This window comes from Equus przewalskii, chromosome 21 (genome assembly GCF_037783145.1).
Source record: "Equus przewalskii isolate Varuska chromosome 21, EquPr2, whole genome shotgun sequence".
NCBI classification, from domain to species: Eukaryota; Metazoa; Chordata; class Mammalia; order Perissodactyla; family Equidae; genus Equus; species Equus przewalskii.
Genome location: NC_091851.1, coordinates 10,505,298 through 10,531,828, shown reverse-complemented (window position 1 = coordinate 10,531,828; position 26,531 = coordinate 10,505,298). Strand labels below are relative to the sequence as shown.

The 26,531-nt window shown below is 41.5% G+C and overlaps 1 long non-coding RNA gene across 1 annotated transcript in view; it reads left to right on the top strand.

The window, feature by feature from the left end:
* The window catches only part of LOC103559905 (uncharacterized), a 45,886-nt gene extending 20,239 nt beyond the window's left edge, over positions 1-25,647 (top strand). The window contains exons 3-4 of the long non-coding RNA XR_547075.2: positions 18,408-18,525; positions 23,846-25,647. This is a non-coding gene — a long non-coding RNA (uncharacterized lncRNA). The remainder of the gene's footprint in view (positions 1-18,407; positions 18,526-23,845) is intronic.
* The last annotated feature ends 884 nt before the right edge of the window (positions 25,648-26,531 follow it).

Genomic DNA, 26,531 nt, shown 5'->3' with positions numbered 1-26,531 from the left:
CACTTGTGAAGGCACGCCAGACTCCTCATGTTGAAAAATCTGGTCTCTTCTAGAAAGACAATGTTAATGTAGGTGTAGAGAAGGAAAGATTTTTCCAAAATTATGAAAACTGATTTTCTGATTAACTCTTTGTTGATGTAACTTGGTATAGTTTCATAGAAATATTAACATATAGTTTCCTGGGGGCAAAAGCTCCCAGGGCTCCAGAGATTTTAGAGCTTTAGAAATAAATTTAAAAGGCTTTTATGTTCTCAAATGATATTTCTCAGATGAGCTATTTGTGCCAGTCAGGATTTTTGTTTGCAAACAACAGAAATGAATGTGACTAACTGAAGCAGAAAAGAAATTAGTCAGTTGTTCACAGAATTGATAGGAAAGCTGGAAAATGGGCAGCAACCATGGGAAGCTAGGCTTGCAAAATTGCAACCAAAATCTTTTTTCTTTTTTTTTGAGGAAGATTAGCCCTGAGCTAACATCTGCCACCAAGCCTCCTCTTTTTGCTGAGGAAGACTGGCCCTGAGCTAACATCCGTGCCCATCTTCCTCTACTTTATATGTGGACACCTACCACAGCATGACTTGCCAAGCGGTGCCATGTCCGCACCAGGGATCCGAACTGGCAAACCCTGGGCCACCAAAGCAGAGTGTGTGCACTTATCTGCTGTGCCACCAGGCCGGCCCCTGCAACTAAAATCTTACTCTAGGAAGAGTTTTGGTATGATATCATGCCCACCCTGCTACCACCAAAGAAATTAATTCCAAACTGTCTCTTCTTATCTGTATCACGTGCACCAGGTTCAAGGTTCTGGGAGGAGGACAGCATCCTATTGGCTTAGTCAGCCAATCATACGTAATCATACATAGTCATACACAGTCATAACACGACTGCGTTATCGCTCTTGGGAACGGGAATCGTCAGGGGTACTTGCCTCCCACCAAAATTCACACAATGACAAATCTTAGATGTAAAACTGAAGAATGTGTTCATTACTGGGAAAACAAGAAAGCTCTGTATCAATCAGCTATTGTTGAAGTAATGCTGTGTAACAACAATAAAAATTTCAGTGGCTTATAAAAAGGATCACTTATTTTTCACAATCTTTGATGTGCAAGTTGGCTGGGGAAGTTCTGCTTCAGGTTGTGAGTTGGCTGGGCTTGGCTGCAGACTGTGGGTCAGGTTCAGGACTGCTCCACATGTCCCTCCTTCTAGAAACAGCAGCTACCTAGAACATGCTCATGGAGACAGCAAAAGCACAAGAGTCCAAGCCAAACCATGCAAGCACACTTAAAATCTCTGCTTATATGGTATCTGTTAACATTCTGTTGGCCAAAGCAAGTCACATGGCCATAAGACAATAACGTGTGGTGTATACTCTGTCCATTCTGCTGGCAGGCACTGGAAAGTCACCAGGCAAAGGCCAACAATATATAAATCCTATTATAAGCAGTGAAAAATTGGAAACAATAGTGCAATCAACTCAGACCCCCTGGGGTATAAAAAGCAGGATTACCAAGGAGGCTGGTAAGTAGTGCTTTGACTTAAACAAGGGATGAGACAAGGTTGGAAACCAGCATTGACCCTCAAGGGAATGATAAAATGAGAATGTTTTTGTATGGTTACACCAAACCCTGGATGGAACCTGAAGTCAGAGTTGGAGGGTCCAGAAAGCCTGAGTGGCAGGAAGACTTTTAATGCTTGTTGCTATCATTTTACTCCTGTTCTCAACATCTTACTCCCTAGAATCATGCAAAATGAAATTCTATAGTTGATGGCAAAGCAGACTGTGGTTATGGACCTGAGAAGAAGAAAGGAGACAAGAGAAGAGAAAGGAAGAAGTGGGAGAACAAAGAGTATAGAAGAGGAAATTTTAGGGAATTTGCTGTCAGAAGATAGAAAAAAGGTAAAATCGGAGATGATCCTATTTAGTATAGGGTGGCCCACCTCTGAGGTAGAAATTCAAGCAGAGGCACACCACGCTCCTCCTGAATGCCCTGAGGGTGCCATCGCCTCAGGCCCAGTCAATGCCTCACTCTAGGACAGAAAGTCCTCTAAACCTCTTCCCCAGTTAAGGCTTTGATTCCCAGAATTTGGTCGTGGCCTCCTTTTCCAGTTGCAGAATATGAATTAGAATCATAGTTAATGATTCTGAAAAATAAAACTTGAGATACTTCTCTGTACTTGGAGAAAGGAGTAAGTACACTACGCAGTGATTTCCGATACATTTGAGAGTAATCTTCAAGTTAACTCAGCAGGAAAGTAATTAGATTTCCTCTGAAAGAGAGAAGAACATATCTTCCACGTTGAAAAAAAAAACAAAACACAAGATCAATAGATTCCAGGGCCAGGAGCTACTACAAATGTTCCATTTTTGAAAAGAATTTGTTCTGACCTCACTTCTAAGGGACTCAGCATATGTGTCTTGGTCTTATTTTCCATTTGCTAATTAAAAGTTCCTTGTCAGCAGTATTTATCACTATTATTATTGGTGAGTGAATCATCCAATTTTTCCACCAAATCTATTTTCCAGGCTCACCCATTCTAAATGCTGGCTTACAACTCACTCATGGGCGCCAAAACAACCCACTCAGATGAGCCTCCTCCGCATTTCTCTGTCAAATCCTTTTGCTCTCCAATCTGAATTGAAACCCTTATTTGAACAATTGCCTGCTTTTAAAATTTTCTGGATTGACATCTGTCTTACTCTCAAACCGAAACATTTTTGCGTTCTTCCAAGCCCAGGTCAGGGACCTTAATAAGACATCATAAAAGAAATAGATTTGGCTTCAGCTTGGCATCTTCCAGAGTAGAACAATGAATTCTGAGTCTTGCAAATGCATGGGTTTCCAGGCAGTTTTGTAGACTCATACGCTCTCTGTATTCATGAAATATCACGTCAATGAATATTCTAATCAGTGCATTAACAAAGGGTCAATCCAAACCTGTTCTTTATTTTTTTAATTAAAAATAATTTTTTCACTTTTCATTTTGAAATAATTTCCAACTTTCAAAAACTCTGCAAAAATACTACAAAGATGCTTGTATATCCTTCATCCAGCTTCCCCAAACGTTGACAATTTACATAATCCCAGATCAATTCTCAAAATCAGATAATTAATATTGATTCAAGACTATTAACTAATTTACAGACCTTATTCAAAATTTGCTAATTTTCCCACTAATCTCCTTTTTCTGGTCCAGGATCCAATTCTAGGATCACGGGTTGCATTCAGTTATCATATCTCCTTAAGCTTCTTTAATTTGGGAGAGTTACTCAATCTTTGCTCATCTTTCATGACATTTTCACTTGTTTTTCTTTTCTTAAAGATTGGCACCTGAGCTATCAACTGCTGCCAATCTTTTTTTTTTTTCCTGCTTTTTTCTCCCCAAATCCCCCCAGTACATAGTTGTATATTTCAGTTGTAGGTCCTTCTAGTTGTGGCATGTGGGATGCTACCTCAGCATGGCCTAATGAGCAGTGCCACGTCCGCGCCCAAGATCCGAACCCTGGGCTGCTGAAGCGGAGCTCGAGAACTTAACCACTCGGCCATGGAACCAGCCCCGACCTTTTCACTTTCGAAGAGTCAGTTATTTGGGTCCAGTTATTTTATAGAATGCCCCTCAAATTGGGAAATCTATTCTCAAAGAATGACCTCTCCCTTTTGTACTCCTCCAACCAAAATTCTGGAAGGGTATTAGGGTTCTACTCTTGTAAGCACATGTGTCTAGGGGGAAAAATGGTGAAATCATGTCAAATACATATTTATTTATTCTACAGTTTGGGGACATCCTGAAAAATGAGGCCTCGTGATTAATAGTTATATGGTTAATTGAGTCTGAAAATTTGGTTATCCTTTACAAAAAAGCAATCAAGGAGAGTGTAATCAGTCACAAATAACAGAAAACCAAAATCAAACTGGTTTAAGCCAGTTTGGGAGGCTTATTGGCACATGTAACAGAAATCTGGAGGTAAGTTGAACTTCGGGTAACGGCTGATCCAGGCCCTCCAGAGTCTTTTTACTTTAACTCTACCTCCCACACTTTTGGCTTCTTCCCAAGGCTGGCTCTGTCTGTGGTCACAAACTGGTTACCAATAACAGCTGGGGTAACAGGCTCCTTCATCCACATCCGGAAAATCACCAAGAGTTGTCTCTAACCCAGTCACTAGGGCTGGGTTATGAAATAACCCAGAATATGGAATGCACTGATTTGTCACTCAATTCACATGTAGGGTGCTGTTAAGAGAAATGTATGCTATATAGGCAATTAACTTATGTCCACCACAAGCCAGAATCCTTAGTGGTAGAAGTGTAAGTGAGGGTGTATATGGGGGAAAGGAGATTTTGTGCAGGTGTGTTTCAATGGGTGCTCAATCAGTGCTAAGACGGACTCAACCAGAATGTCAGAATGAACACAGTCTATAAGAAACCAGGCGTGATAACTGGGAGATGGCGGTTTTTATTGTTTCAGTATAACGTTGTCTTTAGTAGCTGTTTAGACCTATGTACTCACAACTGTGTTGTGCACAACATTGCCAATGGCAGGCACCATTATCCATATGAAAAGTGGGGTCCTTAGGAAGACAAGTTTGAGAAATGTTACTTATATAAAAATACCTTGTGCCTCAACCACGTCTTCTCAGCCCACAGTTTTACTCCAGCCATTGCTGTGACAACCCCACCATGCACAAGTACCTTGCCGCAGTCACCAATGTTTCAGTTGCTTTCTGTCCCAGGGCTTCTTTGTCACTGCAGCCTGAGATGCCTGAAGGAACCTTTTGAGTGTTTCTGATGCATGTTCAGTCCTAGACATGTGAAAGAGGTAACAACTATGGAGAAAACTTTGACAAATGTGGGTTGCAGCCAGTGAATAAAAATACCTCCTTCCATCTCTCAGAGAGAAAATTCTGAGGTGCGTTCTACACAGCTCACTAGTGGGATCCTATCCATATGGAGCCTCCATTGCCCACAGTGGTCATCGACTCACCCTTGGACTCAACCTTGGACTGGCTTTTTTTCTTTCTCTCTTTCCACTCTACCTATTCAAGGTTGCTTCATCAAAACAAAACAAAACTACTTGCACATAAACCCTTGTTTCAAGCTCTGCTTTTTTGGAGTAATCTAGGACATGACTCTAGATGAAACAATATCACATGAGTTTTGTTTTTTCTTTTTTTGTTTTTGAGGAAGATTAGCCCTGAGCTAACATCTGCCACCAATCCTCCTCTTTTTGCTGAGGAAGACCGGCCCTGAGCTAACATCCATGCCCATCTTCCTCTACATGCTGTGGAACACCTACCACAGCATGACTTGCCAAGCGGTGCCATGTCCGCCCCCAGGATCTGAACCAGGGAACCCCGGGCCACCAAAGCAGAACGTGTGCACTTAACCACTGCACCACCAGGCCAGCCCCAAGTCTCTAGTTTTTAATGGACAGCATGATATTCTAAAATTGTTTATAGCATGTAACATTTTCTAAACTAACTGAACCGGCAAAACTTTTTCTTTTTAAGATTGGCACCTGAGCTGACAACTGTTGCCAATCTTCTTTTTTTCCCCCTGCTTTTTCTCCCCAAATCCCCCAGTACATAGTTTCACATTTTAGTTGTGAGTCCTTCTAGTTGTGGTATGTGGGATGCTGCCTCAACATGGCCTGATGAGCGGTGCCATGTCCACGCCCAGGATTCGAACCGGTGAAACCCTGGGCCACCAAAACGGAGTGCGAGAACTTAACCACTTGGCCATGGGGCCGGCCCTGGTAATACTTTTTTCTTTCCTGAACATTTTGTAAGGTTAGTATGTGATAGAAACATTTTGGGCAAGGCTGGTCCAGACCAAAAATCTTGGGTTTCCTATGATGTGGTTTTGGTAGCTGGTCTCCAAAAATGACCCCCAGTGAACCACTCCTGGTATCCTTGCCCTTGTGTTGGACCATTTCCTGTTCCCACATTGAATCTGGGCCGGGCTGGGACTTGTGTCAGCCAATAGAATGAGCAGAAATCACACTGCAGGCTTGGCCTTTAAGAGGACTGGCAACTTCAACTTTCTCCTTCTTGGAACACTTACCTTTGGGAGCCTTGTGCCGCCATTTAACAAGTCTGGCTACCTTGCTGGAGAGACCATGTGGAGAGGCCCTGTGAAGAGGAGAGGCCTGTGACCATGCAGAAAGGGAAAGAGGCCCAGCTGCCCCAGGATCCCAGGAGAATCTCCAGATGACTCCAGTGTCAGCCACCATCTGACTGTACCCAAGCAAGGCCAGAGGAATAACTGCCCAGCTGAGGCCCGTCAACCTACAGAACCATGAAGAGAATAAAATATTTGTTGTTTTAAGCCACTAAGTTTTGGAGTGGTTTGTTACATTGCAATAGGTAGCTTGGAACTGTTGAATTTTAAGCTAGCAACATGGAACCCTAAAACAGGGAATTAGGCACAAGAATTTGATTTCTTGCTTGGAGGATTTCTTTCTTCTCTTAGGGTCACCTGTTAACCTATTTTGTGGGGTTTTCTCTTAAAATTTTATTACAAAAGTTTGGGTTTCCTGTTTTGAGTCCCAGATCTACCACTGATTTTTCACAGTTTCTGTCTCCCAACATTTCCTTCAAGCTTCTTCTCATCGTAGTTCTCTGAGGAATCAATATTTCTCACTCTCAGTCCGTATGCTGGGCCCACACTGGCTGAATGGGGGAATTTAGGACAAAGGCCTGGCCAACCAGAGCTTCCCTTTCCCCTGGCCACAGAGAATGATGACAATGATCCAAGGCAAACAGGATAAAATAGATTTATGCTTCAATGTCCAGAAAATAAACATTTTCTCTTCCACTGGAATCGGGTTTGTGAGGATCTAAAGCAACAAAATTGAAGAGTTTATATTGAACCAACTGATTGCACACTGCAGGCTCCAGCCTGGATCTCTCAAAGTCAAGACATGTGTACCCAATGGACTGCTTGACATCTCTACTTACATGTTGAATAGGCATTGCAACTTTGCATGTCCAAAAACAACTCTTGCTATCCACTCATCCCAGACCTGCTATTCTCTACCTTGTAGATGGCTCCACCATTCACCCAGTTTCCTAGAGCAGAAACCACGGATTCATTCTTGATTCTTCTCTTCCTCTCGCAACATACATCTGATCCATCAGGAAACACTTTCTGCTCTACCCTCACAGGATATCCAAAATCCAATCACTTCTCATTTCCTCCACTAGCCTGTTCCAATCTATCATTATCTCTTGCTTGGATTATTGCGAGCGTTTCTTGAAGTTCTATCCCTTCTAAGCTGATACCTAGAGTTCATTCTCCACAAAACAGCCAGAGTGATCCTTTCAGCCAAAAGTCTAACCATCTCACCCCAAATTATTTGAAATCTCCTTGGTAATCTCCTCGAAACCTCCTGCTGACTCAGCAAAGTCTTTACCTCACTTGATGCTCTCTGAGGTCTGGTTCCCAGTTAACCTCAGACCTCTCTCCTCCTACTCACCCCCTGCTTCCTTTGCTCCAGCCACTCTGTCTTCTACGCTTTTCCTTAAACATGTCCCCCTGCAGAGCCCTTGGACCAGAGCCTGCAAAGCTCTTCCCCTGGATAACTGGTGATTTGTTCCCTCACCTCCTTCAAATATCCCCTTATCATTAGGTATTCACTGATACTGAAGATTGTATTGTTAATTCTACCAGGTGCAATAATGGTATTGCAGATTATGCTAAAAATGTTCTCATCTGTCATGACTACATACCCATGGATGGAATGGTATGATGTTTTGGATTGGCTCTCTACATATGATTGCGATTGTGTGTGTGTGTGTGTGTGTATGATATGTGTGGAGATGGAGGGGGGATAGGTGGAACATGCTTAGAAAAATGTTGTTAACTGGTGAAACTGGGTGATGGGTCCATACTGTTTTCTCTCCTTTTACGTGTTTGAAAATTTCCATACTAAAATATTTTTTTAAATTACCTTATCACAGATGCCTTTCTGACCACACTGTATAAACAGTAGACACATGTCTCCTCACTCTTACCTTCTCCTGATTTAGCTGTCTTCATAGTCCTTATCACCATCTGACATAACACACATTATTTATTTGTTTGTTTATGCCTTCTTTTTCCAGTAGAATGGAAGTTCTGTGAATATTTCTGTGAGTGTAAGAATGTAAATTTCATATTTATTGAACATAGCTGTGTGTGAGTCACTATTCTAAATGCAATGTTTTATGCACTGTGCCTACAACAATGATTAACACATAGCAGGCGTTCAATAAATATTTGTTAATTTAATGAAAAATATACAAAGAAGACAGTGATGAAATTATGGAGAAGAGACAAAGTGCTAATGCCATAGTTTGAGCTCTGGGATCCAGCTGAACCTGAGGACCTACTCCTGGGCTTTGCAATTGCATCAGCCAATAAGCTCTCATTTTTTATTGGGCCTGTTTGAATTGGGTTTTCAGGAAGAACCTGTGACTGAAGGAACCCTGATACACTACATAACTAAATGTCTCTAAACTTCTTTCCATGCAGGAAAATGGGAAAACTATTGCTATCTGTCCAGCCTACCTTATAAGACTATTAACATTTGTGAGGCTCAAATAAATTACTATATATGGAAGCGCATTTCTGACTTCAATATAACTCTGCAATGTGTAATATTGTTACTTACAACAATGTAAATAATAAAATCTCCGCATTAAAAGGAAAGTTAGACTGGGAAACTGTATTACTTACAACTTATCAGAAAAGTCATTCCATCTGCCCAAGTTTTCAACCAGGAACAGAAAACAACCCAGCTCCGCTGAGTAAACTTAATGGGATGAAGGAGAACCAAGAACAAAACTGTTTTACAAGTTAAAAAAGAAAAGAAAAAGAAGTGAGTGGAGGGGGGAATTGACAGATAACCATGCCCAGACCCCTTCCCTTTATAGAAGAGGCCAAGAAAACGTCAGTGCTTTGTTCAAGGTCACACAGCTACTTTCAGTGGCAGAGTCAAGCCCAGAAACCCAAGTCTCTTGGCTTGCAATCCCATGCTCTTTCCAACACCACAAATGCACAGCTTCATTCTTCTGAAGTTTTTCTCTTTGTTTTTCCATCCTCTCAACTTTTGGAGATAAATCGTAGTTTGGAGAATCAAATTTGATCTCCTCCATTTAAATATTTGACCTATGGAACAATTTGCAAACAGAAGAGGGAGAGAGAGAAAAGGCAAGTCTCATTCCAGTATTTCAGAGTTTTCCTGCCCAAAGAAATCTTAATTGCTGAAGCTGTTGGCTTCCATCTATGCTTTGAAGGCCTGAAACTCTTTCTTCCAAAGTCTTTTGGCTCTGAGATCTTTAAATCACATTGGTCTTGTATTAATTCCTAAAGGTCTTTTCATAAACACTGAACTATGTAATAAAAGAAAAGGAAGAAGATCAACTTTCAAAGCAAAGGGAAAAAACATCTACACAATTGTGTGAAATGTGAGGAGTACAAGAATTGGGGGGCTGTTGGGTGGAAGAGCTGAGGCAACAGGGATGTTTGAAGGTCTGGGGTCCACGCTTCATGGAGCCATTTCCAGGAAAATGGTCAGTCCTTGGTAAATTTATGAAAGGGGTGATACAAGCTGTGGTACCCTGGCCTTCGTCTTCTGTGACTTTTCTGCAGCCACCATCGTTGTCTTGCTCTCTGTGTTCCCACTCCTGGATCTCGATCTCTTCATTCATTTTGAGATGGGAAAGAGATGTCAAGTTGGCAGTTGCATGCAGAGATCTGAAGCTTGGAAGATGTACTTTTGAGTCACTCATGCCTCAAGGATTGCCTTGGCTGCAGGGAGTTGACTCATCCAAGGCCACCCCCATCCAGGGGCAGTTCCCATCCAATGACTAATCAGTGCTGGAGCACAAAGGCCGACCATCTCAGCTTGACTCAGGACAACTCTGAAGATCCATTCTGGCTTCTGAGCTTCCCGTGGAGTGGCTGAGTCTGCCATTAACCCCACATTGCCACTTGACTTCTTTCCTCCCTCTGTCTACTCCTGCTCCTTCTCTTTCTTTCCTCAGGCTTTGATCCCAAGGACACTCTCCAGTAAATGTCCTGCACACCAAATTCCATCTCAGAGTCTGCTTCCCAGAGAACCCAACCTGCAGAACGCTCCCTCATCTCATTCTTGTTTCAGCTATGCTCCTGGGTTCCTTAATTCCTGATATCCTGATGGCACCTCCTCCCACTTTCCAGAGACCTAACTTGACAACTTGTTCTTCTGCTCAGGGTTTTTCAGAACCTGCTACTCCAGCTGTCCTCTGTTGGATTCACCACCAGCAAACACTCTCCAGTTACCTGTTGAATCCTACTAGCCTAGGCTCTATTTTTTGGGCCCTGACATTAGCTGCCTTGGGACAGGGTGAGGACCCCTCCCACTATCTGGGGTGGATGAACATAGAATGTATAGGGGAGACATACTGAAATAGCCATTGGGTCTGCTGAAGTGGAGTAACCACAGTCTGAGATAGACGATATGACCGTCTATCCATTACCCGTGTACACAGGCACCACTTGAAATCCTGTGAATGAGATCTTGAACTGCTGAGCCATTCCTGAAATACCAGAGAGGGCACTAGAGTTGTGAGGTCTCAGATGAAACTTGTATAGGAAATAATATACATGGTTTCGTGGGGTTTTTTAAAATTGGCTGCATTTTGAATAGATTCATTCAAATTTCTGAGCTTGTCACAGTTCCCCAACTTGTAAACATATATGCACTCATTTTATTATTATTCATTTACTTACCAATACATATTTAATTATTTTAAATTAACTTATAATTTGTCCATAGGCGATTTCTTTTCTCAGTTGAGTTAATCTGCCAACTACTTCTTTGGTTTAGTTTTTGGAAATAAATATTTAATGACTGTATATAATGCACAGAAGAGAATGGCCAGACTGTGGTGTTAATGTCATGGTTTGAGTTTCTGGATCAAGCTGAATCTGAAGACCTACTCCTGAGCATTTTAGTTACATGAGTCAATATGTTCTCTATTTTGCTTGAGCCAGTCTGAGTTGGTTTTTTGATAAAGGAACTTGTGGTTAGAAGAAACTTGGTATACCGTATGACCTTGGGAAAGCCATTAAATGTCTCTATATTTCCCAAAGTAGCAAAATGGTAAAACTACAAACCCTGCCTACTGCACAGGTAGCAGAAATTATCACGTTCTCTCGAGCATTTCTATCATAATGCAGGCCCACCTAAATTCCACCTACCAACATTTCAATCCCTTTGCCTGAAGCCCTCTTAGCTAGACCAGGCTCTGCCCCACTTCACTTGTAGTCAGACAGGCACCTGAGAAGACCTCAAATAATAACTGGCATATAAATGCCTCACTCCGTCTGCCTCAGCGGGGACCACGCTAAAGTGATTGTTCTGTGCTTTCCCAACAGCATCCCAGCAGGGTTAAGCTTTAGCTGTCCTCAGTGGTAACCTGCTTATCAACCAACTCGCCCTTCATTGGCTTCTTTCCCTTTCCTGTCTCCCTTCCCTACTCCTCCATCAGTGTTCCTGGGATGTCATCCCAAATGGACTACTGGCACTCAGATTCCAGTCTCAGGGTCTGCTTCTAGGGGAGACAAAATGAAGAAAGTTACACCTTTCTGATGCCTGGGAAACTCAAATCTCTCCATGTGATTTGCCTGTGATCAGGACGTTGCTGAATTTTGATTGGCTGAAGTGGTTTAAACTCAAGTCCTCTGTGCACATTTGCAAGCACAAAAGCTGTGAGAACCCCTCTCATGTTGAAGCCATGTTGTTTAGCTCTTCATTTTATTCCATCACAATTGCGTTTATTGAAAGATAGCTCTCCAAAAATGTCCTCTTTAACAGATTCTGCATATAAAAGGATAAAGAACTTCTAAACACATCAGCTTGCTTTAAAAACAGCTGAAAGGATGTGTGCATTTACAGAATCAATCACATAAACAGCATTAAGGGGAATGAAGCTGGAATATATTCCCACGTGATGTCTGAGAGTGCCACAGAGCTGTGTTGGGTAGAAAAGTATTTAGTATGGCTTAGAGTGGCTCTTGCACATGGGAGGATGAGAAATGAGATGCCTTTTAATGAGCCCATCCACAAGTCTAAAAGCTAACTGCACCTAATGTGAGACTGTGAGTGGCAACCACAGCCCCAAAGCAAAGAGGAAATGCCGTATGTTTCCAGTGTGGGAAGACTGCTGGGCCCCGCTGGTCTTATTGGCAACACCTGCTCTCCCAGCTGAGGAGCATTACTGGTGGTGTCATCTTCAAAAGCAAAGGACAGAAAACACAATCCAAGGAAGAACCAGAAGTCTGGGCAGATGGGGCTGGTAGCTTGATTAGCAGGTCCCCGTACTTAGGGAACTGGACTGGGGCCATCACATCTTCTGTTTCCTGTGCTGGTGGTCCCCAGCACTCATCTTGGCAGCAACCCATCACTTGCAAAGTTATTTCACGTGGTCAGGAACTTCCTCTCTCAACACAACCTTCTCACCCCTCCTCCAGTCCACTCCAAACCACATCATCCAGGGTTCCCTTAACATGAGGCAGTGACCTCTGGGTTATAATTTATGGATGTCCTCCAACCTATTTGCTCCTCCACCTCAATTTCCACCAATATTAAGAGAATATCAGAGTTGCAGCCCTCCTTAAAAATAAGATAATGATGCAAATATCTATATAAACATACACACATACTAGGTAGGTAGCTAGATGATAGATGATAGACAGAAAATAATTAAGCCAATGCAGCAAAATGTATTTTTATTTTCTTTTCCAGCTTTGTTCAGATATAACTGACATACAACATTGTGTAAATTAAGGCGTACAACATGTTGATTTGATATACATATATACTGCAAAACGATTATCAACATAGTGTTAGTTAACACCTCCATGACATCACATATTACAATTTCTTTCTTTTTTTGGTGAGGAAGATTGGTCCTGTGCTATAACCTGTTGCCAATCTTCCTCTTTTTGCTTGAGGAAGATTGTTGCTGAGCTAATGTATGTGCCAATCTTCCTCTTTTTGCTTGAGGAAGATTGTTGCTGAGCTAATGTATGTGCCAATCTTCCTCTATTTTTGGTATGTGGGACACCGCCACAGCACAGCTTGATGAGTGGTGTGTAGGTCTGCGCCCAGGATCCGAACCTGGGAACCCTGGGCTACAGAAGCAGAGCATGCAGACTAAACAACTATACTACCAGGCTGGCCCCTACAATTTATTTTCTGTGATGAGAACATTTAAGATCTCCTCTTTTAGCAACTTTGAAGTATATAACACAGTACTATAACTATAATTTCCACACTGTACATTAGATCCTTAGAACTTATTCATCTTATAACTGGAAGTTTGTACCCTTTGACGAACATCTCCCCATGTCCCTTGCCCTCCCATCCCCTGGCAACCATCATTCTACTCTTTCTTTCTGTGAGTTTGCAAATTAAATAAAATTTTAACAATTTGGGAATATGGGTGGAGTGGATGTGGAAGTTCTTTTTACTCTTCTTGCAAACTTACTCTGTCTGAAGTCATTTCAAAGGTAAAATCTTAAAAAAGAGACAAATCAACCATCAGAGCGCTACTATAATTATGATCACAGTTGGCAGTATTTTTTAGTTATTATGAACCCACTTTTTAATGGCAAAACACCTAAGATATTTTTAATAGATTTTCTTTTCATTTTTGTTTTGAGGAGGATTAGCCCTGAGCTAACTACTGCCAATCCTCCTCTTTTTGCTGAGGAAGACTGGCCCTAAGCTAACATCCATGCTCATCTTCCTCTGCTTTATATGTGGGATGCCTACCACAGCATGGCTTGATGAGTGGTGCCATGTCCACACCCAGGAGCTGAACCGGTGAATCCCGCCCAGGCTGCTGAGAAGCAGAACGTGTGAACATAATTGCTGTGCCACCGGGCCAGCCCCTAGTTTTCTTTTTTTTATGTGAGGAAGATTGGCCTTAAGCTAACATGTGTTGCCAATCTTCCTCTTTTTGCTTGAGGAAGATTGTCCCTGGCTAACATCTGTGCCAATCCTCCTCTATCTTGGATGTGGGACACTGCCACAACATGGCTTAATGAGTGGTGCATAGGTCCACACCTGGCATCTGGACCCACAGATCCCAGGCCGCCAAAGAGGAGCATGTGACCTTAACCACTACACCACCAGGCCAGCCCTGTCCTTTTCTTTTAACTTTTATCAAAGTGAGATTCACATAACATAAAACTAACCACTTTAAAGTGAATAATTCAGTGGCATTTAGTTCTCTGACAATGTTGTGAACCACCACCTCTATCTAGTTCAAAACGCTTAATCATTACAAAGGAAAGCCTATACCCATGAAGTAGTTACTTCTCATCTCCTGGTCTCTGGCAATCTTTGTCTGTCTCTATGAATTTGCCTATTCTGGCATTTCATATAAATGGAGCCATTCAATATTTGTCCTTTTGTGTCTGGCTGACTTCATTTAGCATAATGTGTTCAAAGTTCATCCATGTGACATGTATCAGAACTTCATTTCTTTTCATGGCTAAATAATATTCCATTGTATAGATATGTGACTATTTATATATTTTTCTGTTGATAGATCTTTGGTCTGTTTCCACCTTTTGGTAATTGTGAATGGTGCTGTTATGAACCTGGGTGTACGTGTATTAGAACGCCTGAAATCTTGATGTTTGTTAATGTCTGTTGTGACAAAGTATAAACTCATGCCTGATGCCCTCCCGGGTTTAGACTTCTCAGATATGCAGGCAGATTCTCTTTTGTGCTTGAGCTGGATTGGGTTGCTTTTCTGTAGACTTGAAAGAATGCTGACTGCTACAAAACTTCAAAATACCTTTCAAAATGCAGAGTTTTGGATCTATGGGGGAAAATCTGCTCATTAAGAATACCTTTTTGAAACAAAGCCAAGTAAAATTTTCTGAAGCTCAAAGCCCTCCTGTCCCCTAGAAATTTGAAATGAATAAGAACCCGAAATATTTCTGAACTAGAAGAATGAGCTCAACTAAGCATAGCACATTCCTGAACTGTGTCTGCCGCCACAACCGGATAATCCTAACACAGTCTTGAACCTGAAGCTTTTTGTGTGTGCCAGATTTAAAGAACTTCATAGCACTTTTTGTGAAAGAATTATAACTTTAAAAACCAGTTCTTTCCTAAATCAATGGGTAATCATTTTTAGCAACTCGTCTGAACAGAAGTCCCCAAACACAAATGTTGCCCTTTATTTCTGCTTTCCCCATGTGCTTCCTGCCACCCATCTTTCATCTCTTGTGGTCATAGGAATTTTAGTATGTTCTTTTCAAAAGGCTTCTAGGAATTGCCTCCAGTTTACTTGATGAAATCTTGCACCACAAACACTTCTTCAAAAGGACATTGTTTCATCTGATTTCTGTTGAAGAAAAACCAAGTAATTGGAGAATTTATCTGCTGACAATTTATCTTTCACTTAAAAACATATTTTATCACCTTTAGTTCCCTTTGATCTTGGAGTCCTTGACTCACCTGGTTTGATCTGAGTTCTGCCCAGCTTCCCCCCAAGTGACTGATGTGAGGGATCAGCAACGGACTTTGGCCCTCCTTCTGCCGCTCGAATCTCTCCACTCTCTCACTCTTCCCTCGGGACTCCTGTGGACTGAGCCAATCAAATCCCTGATTTCCAGAAATGTGACATTGATGCAAGACATTTTGATCTAATCTGGCCTGTTCACTTGAACTGAGGTGAACCTAGGAACTATCAGTCATTTTGAGGAACCATGTTTGGCTATATGGTCAGTGAACACGGTCTGAAGAGTAAAAGGAGACAAGAGAGGACAAAAAGGAGGGGGAGGAGCAGGAAGCGAGTGGACAGGTGAGAGGGAAAGGGAGAGAGGGTGAGAGAGAGAGACAGTTTTCTTGGGTTATGTGACTGAAAAGACAGGAATCTCATCTCAGGTGACACTTTGATCAAGTAGATCAATGACATCACCAAGGACTTGAATTTTGCATCTCTTCTCTGTAATGAGGCCACGATAGCTGCCACAAGCCCTCAGAGCTATATGCTTTCTTTCTTTCATCCAAAAGAGATCCAGAATTCCCACTAAAGTCCCATGAGTCATGCTGACTGGTCCGAGGTAGGTCACGTGCTCATCTCTGCATCAATCACTGTAGCTGGGCCGGGGGGCGGGGCAGGGATCGGTGGCAGGAGGGGTTGAGGAGTGGGATGGATTATGTTGATTGGATGAGTCTAGGTCACATGCCCCACCTCTAGAGTTGGAGCTGGGATGAGCACCCTCAGACCCATACGGATCCTCAAGTGGAAACCTGAGACTATTGGCAAGGGGGCAGGAGGGAAGTGCAAGATCGGAAAGAAACCAATGAATGTTCATCACATTGATTTTCTGGTTTGGCCAGACACCTCCATATTTATATAAGTCCTCCTTTTTTTTCTTTTTTCTTTCTTTCTTTCTTTCTTTTTTTGCTGAAGAAGATTCTCCCTGAGCTAACATCTATTGCCAATCTTCCTCTTTTTTTGCTGAGGAAGATTCACCCCAAGCTAACATCTGTTGCCCATCTTCCTCTTTTTGTATATAAGCCTCCTGCGGTGTCATGGCCACTGACAGACAAGTGGTGTAGGTCCACGCCCAGGAACCAAAGCCAGGCTGCTGAAGCAGAGTACACCAAACTTAACCACTAGGCCACTGGGGCTGGCCTGATATAAGTCCTCTTTTTAATCTACATTGGCTTCTGATACAGCCAAAGAACGTTAACTAGGACATCTGACTAGAACAGTGAAGAGAGAAAAACTGATGGTGGCCTAAGTTTCAGGGGAGAGGTTGAACACAGTGGGGTTGTATCACATGGACACTTAGCTTATACAAGAGGACAATAGCAGCTTAAATTGCTTGGGTGGCTCTGCGCACCATTGCACTTTCCATCAGAATGGCAGGTGTGAGCAGCTCTTCCCTCAGCCCCTCTCGGTTCTGTCTTTCCCCCCATGGTGTGAGCACCTCACCAAACGTAATATGATTCTAGTATACATTTCATAAAAATGGCCCTACCCAGCCACTGCTTTAACTGGTACTCAACAAAAGGAATCCAAATGGATGGAGGAAGAACTGACCCAGCAGCGCTTATCGGGATGTCACTCTCCAATGTGGCGTATTTCTGGGGGACTTTCAAAGGTAACTTTCCTAAAAGGTTTCTAAGGAATGTTTTTCTACAACACTTCCGAGAAAAATTTTGCTGATTTATTAAATAGGACTCCATCGTATCCAGTCAGATAACCATGACTTACATGAAGCTAGTGAAGCTGGTCAGTAGGAGGGATAGCATATCACTGTGTCTATGAACATGACCAGTTTGATGGTTTGGCCCATATTGAACAATTATTAAAATGGTTCTCGGTACTTTGCACATGGTCAGTACTTAATAAACACTGTGAAATGAATATGGTTGATTTAGGCAAAATGGTCTTTCTCGGGGGACACAGCTTGGTGAGATAATCAGGACCCAGCATTCTTGAATGCTGTTTTGGGGCATTTCACAATGGTTTAGTGGACAGAGAGAGGTGTCCTAACTTCTAATACCACTTCTGCTATGAGCTATTTGTGTGATTTGAGGAAAGTTATGTAATTTCTCTGAGTATCAGGTTTCCCCCCTGGTGAAATGGGAAGAAAAAGGCTTACTCTACTTGTCTTTCAGAGTTATTAAAAATCAGCGGCCTGTGCTCTCTTGGGCAACTGCTGGATGTCTTTTAGGGCAGAATGAATGCCATACAGAAGGAAAAATATTCAGATGGAAAAAAATGTCAGTGCCTCCAGAGATGGTCTTTGAACAGTTTATCCTGCCTAATGCACCCTTGGATGTTAAAATAGAACTAAGCACAAAATACAGCCCAACAGTAAGCACAACAGTCCTAATGGAGAGGCTATTTCTGATGCTATATTCCCAACTCCCAGCTTAGGCTCTTTTACCCAAAAAGCTCAGGCAAGGTATAAATTATGAAAAATAGTCTCTGCTCCCCAGAACAAAGCCTGATGCTAAATCAAACAATGAAAGAGACAGCAGAAGCCAACCACCCAGTACTAACTTTTCCAAGCAGAAAACGTGAATATAATGGGACCTGCTTATGGTGAATTTAGCTGTTGTGATGAACAGTGAAGTAGAATGGGGCCTAGGTTGTTCTAGGTAGAGCTCAGTTCTGGGGTTGCTGAACCCCTTTTCCTCGTGAAGTTCTTTTACAATTTAAAAATTAAAAAGTTATGTCTTTCCTACATCACCCTAAATCCTGTCCTTAGGTAGCCACATGCTCTCTCAAGAGTCCGACAAGCCTTGTGATGCTAACAACCTGTCTTCTGTCCATCAAAAGGACTGCTTTCACTATTTCCCATTGCTCTGAGGATGTAACTACAACTCTGTATCTCCAGGAACCCGGCATATCCTCTCTTGATATCTACTGAGCAGAAACGGTTGTGTGCGTCCACCACAGACACATCAAGAATGTTTACAGCTGTACTATTTCTAATAGCTCCAGAGTGGAAATAGGTAGGTATTTAACTCTTCAGCTTTATTCACTATTATTTTAGCATCTGAAAACTGTAGGAAATTAGATTAGATTAGAACCCAAGGAGAGTGAATAAGAGTTGAGTAAAATGGAAAGCTTTATCTGTTTCTAGACTGAATTTTTTTGGTAAAAATGAAGTTATTTCAATAAACCCACATCCCATGTCACAGGTAAAATTACAACAAATTTGTTAAGAACTGACACCATTTGGCTGTCTCAGAAAACAATGAGTAAGAAGGAACAGAAATCTCCCCAAGCTAACGCAAGTAAAGATGGATTTATATAAGGATACCAGGGAAGCCTGAGGATCTCAATTGTAGAAATACGACTTGGCAACCACATTCTCTCTGTCTCTGGAGTTGCATGGTGGCTCGCCTCTGCATCTTTCTGCGTGCTGGTTTCATCTCATTTGTCTTTGATGCCTGACTCTCTTTGATTGCTTATTAGCCAGCATGTTGCCAATCAACCCCAAACAATGGCCTTGGCCTGAGTCTATATGAGCCTCCAGCCTGGCTGCTTGACTTTATTTCTTTCTCCCAGGAGATACTTTGTACACTCAAAAAACATTAATTTACTTGGTAGACACTCAGTAAAACTAAATTCCCATGAATCACTTGGTAGATAATAAATACTAATTTTCTTCTCTCCTTCAGAGAATGAATACCATTTGAGTAGAAAAGAATGTTTGTTTGATGATGGGTTAATGAAGCAATATTTTTTTCCTTGTCCTCTACATATACAAGGTAGAGAAAATACTTCCAGTTGGGTGAGTCACGCTTCCAGAAAGACTTGAGGAATTCTCAGACAAGGTTGGCAAATCTGCAAGATTTAACCAGGCCACCACTGTTTCTTAAATCAGCATGCTCTTGTGTCCGTGCAAATGTTTTTCTTTTCATATCCCAAAGGTTGAAATTTATGATTTTATTATATGGTAAAAGAAAGAATAATAAAAACCATTCAATCCTCAACCTCCGGATGAGGGCTTTGGTTGCCCTTTGTGTTAACTCTGCTGTGAATAAAATTCTAAGTCTTTGACTGGGAGTGGATTGAAGTGGCACATAACCTAAATGCTCAACTCTTTCTGATGACGGCTGAGTTTCCATAGAAGCATAAAATAGGATGAGGTCAGGGACCTTCACCAGGTATTCCAGAGATGACATATATGACAATTTCCACTGGCTCACAGACTAGCTCTACAGAGTAAATAGATGTAAGACTATTCTGTGTTTTTCCACAGCCTCCATCCACCCCCCGACTCACATCCATTCCCTACCCTTCCCTTCCCTGCTCTGTACTGGGAGTCTGACCCTTGCTGACCAGAGCTCCTTAAAACTGCTTCTTAGTGTGTTTTGCCAATGGCAGCCACTGGAAGTCTTGCCCTTAGACCCAGGCTATAGGGGCAAGCCCTGAGTATAGACAGCACCACGTATCGTACACACACACAAGAACAAAAACTTATTAAAGGACACATGGTCACCTGTGTCACTTTGAGGGAGAGCTCTCCCATCAGTGAGGACAATGCTTGGAGTATGGGAGAATTTGATGGTAGCGCCCTTAGACAAGAGAAAAGAAGCATTAGTTAACTTGTTAAATCCTTCCCTCTGCAGGAAGGCAGCAGGTTTTTGAATAAAGGAGTATTGTTTTCTAGTAGTGCTCGGGATTGGTTTTCTTGCTTCTCTTTGGATGTTCCAATTCACACTCCAGAAGTATTCACTATTTAGTATGGTATTTACAACAGTTTCACGTGGTGGCTGAGGAATATCCCATGTTGTGTAGATGCAATCTAGATGTCGCTAATTCTGATTCTGATTCTTTACATTTAACAATTGGATGGCCATCAAATGCTAAAACTGCAAACAGATTTATGTTATAAAAACATTTTTAAAGGTTTTATTAAATTTAAAAAAGTAAATACAAATGAGACCTTATTTAGTTTTTATGTCAATTTGAAATTAATTAATAATTTATTTTTAAATTTTAATATATTTTGAATATTTTAAAACTGTTGAAGAATAAAATTCAACTGAGTACATTTGAAAGACGTCATAGGCTCTACTCAGCCATTCGTGAATCGGGCAGCATCCGATCTAGCAGATAGAAAGGAGCGCCAAAGAGCTGCACAAGGAAAGAGATCTTTATAGAGCAAAGTGAGCAGGAACAAGGAGGTTACACTGGGCATCTGCTGATTGGTTAAAGCAGGATTACTTTCCTTATATGGAGCGAAGGGAAGTCTTCGAGCCAGATCAGGTCATTCGTGCTGAGCAGGAAAGCAGTTTGGTTGAGCTAGGCCCTCCTTTTCTGGGAGAGCCAAGCGCAGAAACTGAGTTAAGATTTTGTTTGCTGACATGGGGCTGAGCATGAGCGACTCCATCTTGGGCCTAATCTGGTTACTTTAACAGAACAAAAACAGTTTTTGAAGCAAAATATTTTAAAATTATTATTTTTTACATTTACGTTGCAAGTTTCATGAAAATGCATTGGACTACTGAGTACTTTAAGTACAATTATATTTTATTTTTAATCTTTTAAACTTTACTATCAACAAAACATGAATTATGTGAAATCTAGACATAAAATATAGTAATTTTGGTGAAATTAAGACAAAAAATAATTTTATGGAATACATATACATATGGAATAAATTTATAAATTTATTTTGTATTTTTTTTATTATTTATCCAAACCCTGTTGGTCATACATAAGACCAATCATATGTAATAATTAAATTTAGTTGTCTCTAATATTTTGCTGGTTTTCAATTATATAAAAATCACAGGTTTACACATATTTTTCAATTTTATTGTTATAAAGGTGTATTTGTTGTTTTGGGGCAGGGGTTTGCAAACTGTTTTTCTTAAGAGCCAGATAATAAATATTTTAGGTATTGTGGGCCAGATAGTTTCTTTTGCAACTACTTGGCTCTTAGAGCTTGGAGTGTGAAAGCAGCCATAGACAATACATAAATGAGTGGGCGTAGCCATGTTCCAATAAAACTTCACTTACAAAAATAGGCAGTGGGCTGGATCTGGCCTACAGGCTGCAGTTTGCTGACCCCTGAGACAGGGGAAGCAGACTCTGAAATGGAGATTTGCACGCAGAAAGTTTATCGGGGAGCGCTCCCAGGGGACAACTATAGGGGAAGCAGAATTGGCAGAAAGAGAAGTTGAACTGGGATGCAGCCACAACGAACACCTCAGCCGATCCCATGTGGAGCTCACCATCGGGGATGGCCCTTTAGTATTGCCCCAACTTGAGGCAAAGTGTCCTGGCCTTTATACCTTGACATACTCGGGTGGGGAGGGTTGGGGTGTGATCTTGGACAGCAGAGGGCAATGCCTGGAGAAGGACTTAGCTGCAAGCTGTCAGCACCTCGAACTTCCAGCAACTGAGGAACAAGTGCCTCCATCTTGAGGGATGGGATAATTTTATGTGTCAACTCGGCTAGGCCATGGTACCCAGATAGTTGGTCAACCATTGTTTCGGATATTTCTGTGAGGGTGTTTTGGGATGAGGTTAACATTTAAATCACTGGACTTTGAGTAAAGCAGACTGTCCTCCACAGTGTGGGTGGGCCTCATCCAATTAGCTGAAGGCCTGAATAGAACAAAAGACTGACTCCCTGAGCAAGAGGGAATTTTGCCAGCGGAGAGTCTTCAGACTTGAATTTCAACATTGGTTCTTCCCTGGGTCTCCAGCTTGACAGCCATTCCTATAGATTTCGAACTTCCAGCCTCCATAATCACAGGAACCAATTCCTTAAAATAAATCTCCCTGTGTATATATATATATATATATATATATATATACGCATCCTATTAGTTCTGTTTCTCCTAAGAATCCTGACTAATACATGGGAACTAGGTGATGCACCATAATATTTACTACGATTATCAAAGTAAGAGGATAGAACACGCGCAGTGTGTAATCTTGCTTTATAGCTTTTATGTATCTAGACATCTGTGGGCCTCTATTTGCTCTCTTGCCCACTCTAGTTGTGTGCTGGAGCCAGCTCATACTGGACCTCGATAACTGTACGCATCTCTTTCCCACTCCATGTTCAGTGACATCAGATTGGCAGCTTGAAATTTTCATGGTGGGAGTATTTATAACAGAGAAATCAGCAAACACTACAAATCAAGGCTGTTTATTTATTTTTCTGAATAGCTGGTTGTTAAACATTTACTATATGTGACTGCCTAGGTGCCACAAACGTTAGAAGGAGGCTTATCTCACACCAGCAGTTCCACCAGAAGTCCTTGCTGTGTGGTTCCATCTCTCCCCAGCTCTCGTAACTCCATTTCCTCCCCATAACCCTTTGCAATAGGGAGGTAACAGCTTCCCATTGTTGCTTTGCTCTGAGTGCCTTCCCACGCTTTGATTGTTCCCTGGTGAGTGGGTGCACTACAGCCTCCTCATTTGAACCATCTGGGATGAACTCTGTTTCCTGCTGGGACCTTGATACAAAAGGTGACTGGGAAATCTGCCTCTTACTCTACGCTAACCCTAAAGTTCATTGGCCATCTCCTTCTCTCCATCTCCAATTACCATCTGTAGGATCAACAGCTAATAAGATGTTTCATTTTTCATCTTCCTCCTTTCTACCCTATTCATTTCTCCCTCTTTGCCAAAGATACAGGAGAAAAGGGTTAGAATCTGTGCTGTGGCTTAAGTCCTGGTACAGACTTCCAAGATGCACTCCACGGGGACACCACCACAGCCAGTCATTTTTTCTTTGGCCACCTTGGCTATTTCAAATATGTGTCAGTATTGCCTAGTGAGGTTGTTTTTGGAATCCTCAAATATATAAAAGGAAGACAAAGCCAACTGTCACAATTAATTAGAAACAATATGTTTAATTTTAGAAGGCAAGAGTAATAGAAATCATGTGGGACTGTTCATCTCTGTTTGTCTCGTCTCTTGCAATTATTTTAAAAATAAAAACCTCTTTTGGTTTTAACCTGTAATCTTATATCCCTGCATGTCTGACTTATACTTTCAGTAATGACTCCCAATGGTGGGCCCAGGCTTAGGACAAGAGCATGGAGCTCTTGTAGGCTCTCATACCCTGTGCGCATCATGCGAGCGCTCTCATTGCCACCCAATAGCTCTGGAGTTTGGGAAGTTTTTCAGGTCGCCTCTGCTTTCCTAAGCACCTCCGGTCACACTACTTCCCTGAGTTGCATTAGTGACCATAGACACAACATAGCTTTGGTGAGGTGTAATCAAGAGCAATAAGGAGGAACATCTCTGTCTTCTTTTTCATTTGGTCTTGCTAACAGTTCATGCTTTTTTGCTTCTCAGAAAAAAGAAGAAAGAAAGAAAGAAAGAAGGAAGGAAGGAAGGAAGGAAGGAAGGAAAGAAAAAGAAAGAAAGAAAGAAAGAGAGAAAGAGAGAAAGAAAGAAAAAGAAAGAAAAGAAAAAGAAAGAAAGACGAAGGAAGGAAGGCAGGAAAGAGGGAAAGAGGAGAAAAGGAAAAGAAAAGAAAGCAGTGGCTATTGGATTGGTCTGTTCAGCTGCTCTGCCTTCTTCTTCTTTTGAGAATAGACCCCAGATCCTCCCACCCTGCCCTCCACCCCAACCAGTGAGGGGTAAGATCCAAGGGAGTGGAGTAGACGAAATCGTCCGACACAAGCTGGACCAATCACATTTTGTTTCCAAGGATATTGCCACTGGAATACAGTTGCTGAGATGTAAGACAGTTATTTCTGAGACAACTAGAAGTGGCATCCTTGGGAGAAGGTCCCCATGCTACTGTTCACTGAGATTCCTAGAGACACCTGGGGCCTGTCATTCAGCAAGTTGTTTAGCTCTTCCTTTGAATCCACGCGCTGTGCATCGTCCTGTCAATGCATCTCTTCATTTACTTGCAACCCATGAACATTAACTGACCCAGAAATGAGGCCAACCTTCACCAAAGGATGAGATTAGCTTCCTTGAAGCTAGTCTTGAGTTCTTATTGTGTTTCATATATCTAATCCCCACTCCTCCGTCCTTCCCCCAAAAGGAAAAGAGATAGAGAACTAACAAGTGCATGAATACTGACGGGTTACCAACAAAACCAACAGTATAAAACCAGTGAAATATGATACAATCTACTGTTGGTGAGCGCACGTCTCCTGGAGCTTTCCCCTGGTCTCTGTTTTAGAACCTGTTGAAAGACCCGTCTCTGGGCTCCTGCTGACTACAGCTGATGGGTGAGCAGGGAACAAAAACTGGACCTTAACCTTGGCCAATCACATCATCTCCCTGGAAATTTATAAAATAATTTAAAAATTAAATTAAAAACAATCTCGAACTTATAGAAAAGTTGCAAGACAATACAAAGATATTTATTTGTCCCCACATCACATGAGAGGAAGCTGCTGACATGAGGCCTCATCACCATTAAACCATTTAGTGTTTATTTCCTTCGTACAAAGACCTCCTATATAACCAAAATTCAGCCATCAAAATCAGGAAATTAACACTGATACATTGCTACCAGTTAATCCTCAGGCCCTTCAGGTTCTACCACTGTTCCAGTAATGTCGTATAAAGCAAAAGGGTCCAGTTCAGAATCACTATTACATGTCTCTTTATTACAGATTGGACTATTTAAAGACTCTTTAAAGTGATATACAGCAAAACAAAGCCATATACAAAGGTGTGTAGGGAAAAGCAAGTTCCTCCTTTCCCGTCCCCCAGAGGCAATCTCTGTTACCTGGAAATACTTCCCGACGGTGTATCATAACACAAGCATATGTGAGTACATGGTTGACAAGGCACATCTAAGTTCCTCTTAGCTCAGGGTAAAATAAGATCAGATGTAAGAGTTCCTCCTTTAAGAATGCTGAGTCTCTGTTAAGAACTTTATTGCTTGCCATCCAAACAAAGGTTAAAGAAAAATGTTTCCAAGTGAATACATTTTCCCAGATTTTAACATGAAAGTCATTGCTCACTTGGAGAAGATAAAAATTCTTCTTTTGCCAATAGATTTAATATTTTACTTCTCATTTTATAGAAAATAAGGATCGTTTGTCATTTAGTTGTTTCAAATGCTTGGAACATCTTTTAGATTATTATATGTCATAAAATAACAGTAAAAATAGTTTTTGTTTTTTAAATTGTACTCGTTGATATATAATATTCACAAGTAACAATACTAAGCTGTTCTTAATATTGCACTGTATGCAATCATATAAATGTTTATCTTTATTTTAATAGTATCATGATGAAAAATTCAAAATTCATTCCTGAATCTTAAATATAAGACAAAACCTTTTTTTAAAAACATGAAAAAATGGGCCTGTAACTTAAAATGTGGAGACTCTGACGAGGTCATCTTATTCTACTTGCCCATTGGTCTAAGGAAGGAGGCCTGTCGGCAGCAATCTGAGTAAAACAAGATGAAGAGAAGGAAACAGAGACGAGTGAGGGAGACTTTCTGAGAACAGTCCAGTTCCCACTAACACTCTAGTTCCCGCTTCCAGTCTCTTCCTGAAAGCTGGTTACTTTCTTGCCTTTGGATTCTGTGCTGTGAGATCCCACAGAGTCCTTATAATAAATATCTACCCTCAGGTCTTTAAAAGCTTTTTTTTTTTTTTTGTAAGATTAGCCCTGAGCTAACATCTGCTGCCAATCCTCCTCTTTTTGCTGAGGAAGACTGGCACTGAGCTAACATCTGTGCCCATCTTCCTCTACTTTGTATGTGGGAAACCTACCACAGCATGGCTTGATGAGTGGTGCCATGTCTGCACCTGGGATCCGAACCGGTGGACCCCGGGCTGCAGAAGCACAACATGTGAATTTAACCACTGTGCCACTGGTCTGGCCCTAAAATTTTTGCTTAAGCTAGTTTGAGTTGGTTTATGTTACTTGCAACATTTCTAAGGCAATGGAGAGGGGAATTGAGGTTCACTTGAATCCAAAGAAATCTGAAGGAACACAACAATTTCTAGGTGGTTTCTGATATTATGTGGGCTCTCCAAAAGACCCCTAAAATTGTCCT